The sequence below is a fragment of the Guillardia theta genome (genome assembly GCF_000315625.1).
Source record: "Guillardia theta CCMP2712 unplaced genomic scaffold GUITHscaffold_54, whole genome shotgun sequence".
NCBI lineage: Eukaryota > Cryptophyceae > Pyrenomonadales > Geminigeraceae > Guillardia > Guillardia theta.
The window spans coordinates 526,102-527,113 of record NW_005434620.1 but is presented as its reverse complement, the minus strand read 5'-3'; positions in this window follow the sequence as shown (position 1 = coordinate 527,113).

The window sequence follows — 1,012 nt, the reverse complement described above, 5'->3', positions numbered from 1 at the left end:
GGGGGGGGAGACGATGAGAGCAGATGAGGATGCGGGGTGGGGATGAAGTACGGATTTTGAGGGGCAGGAGATGAGAGCAGGGTGCAGTGTATCGAGCAAAAGAGGACCGTCGCGCAGGAGTGCTCGAGCGCCATCGGAGCGATGCAGGTGACGAGGGGGAGAAAGGGGGAGAGACGATATAGCAGGACGAGGACGAAGCCGAGGATGAAGACGACGATGAGACTAAGGATGGAAGCATGAAGGAGAACGAGGAGGAATAGCAGGAGCAGGAGCAGGAGCAGGAGCAGGAGCAGGAGCAGGAGCAGGAGAAGGAGAAGGAGGAGAGGACGAGGGACGAGGGACGAGGGACGAGAGACGAGGAGGAGGAAGCTTCGAATTGACGATGCTGATCAAGTCGGACGGGACCTGCCTGCTGTACTTGAACCCCAGCTGCTCCACTTGGAGGTCATACACCAGCAAGGACAAGACTAGCAGACAAGTACGCGAGGGAGGCAGGAGGCTGAAGGCACTGACGGAGAGCAGGCAATCATGCTGGCTCAATGCATGCAGGAGGACTGTGCGCAGGGGCTGATGATCCCCAGCAACACGAGCATGACAGGCTGCCGGTAGGGGGAGGGACGGGAGAGAGGAGGAGGAGAAGGAGCTGACAGGCGGGGGGGCGGGGGGACACGGCAGGTACGTGGACTCGAACGGACTTTGCTTGCCGTCAGCAGCGGCGCAAGCGTACTGCCTCAAGGACAGCCGTAAGGGAGGAGGGAGGGGAGGGAGACAGGGAGGGAGGGGGGGGAGAGAGGAGGAGGAGCGAGGGGGAGGACGGGAGTCGGAGGAGTTGGGGGAGAGAGGACTGGAGAGGGGGAGGCAGAAAGGTGGTGGGGGAAGGAAGGAGGGAGGGAGGGAGGGAGGGGAGGAAGAGGAGAGCTGATAGGGAGGTATTGCAGACTCGATCTTCTGCAAGGACGCGGGGCCGTCGTGGGCCATGACGCCGCTGGTAAGAGGGGAAAAGGAGGAACGA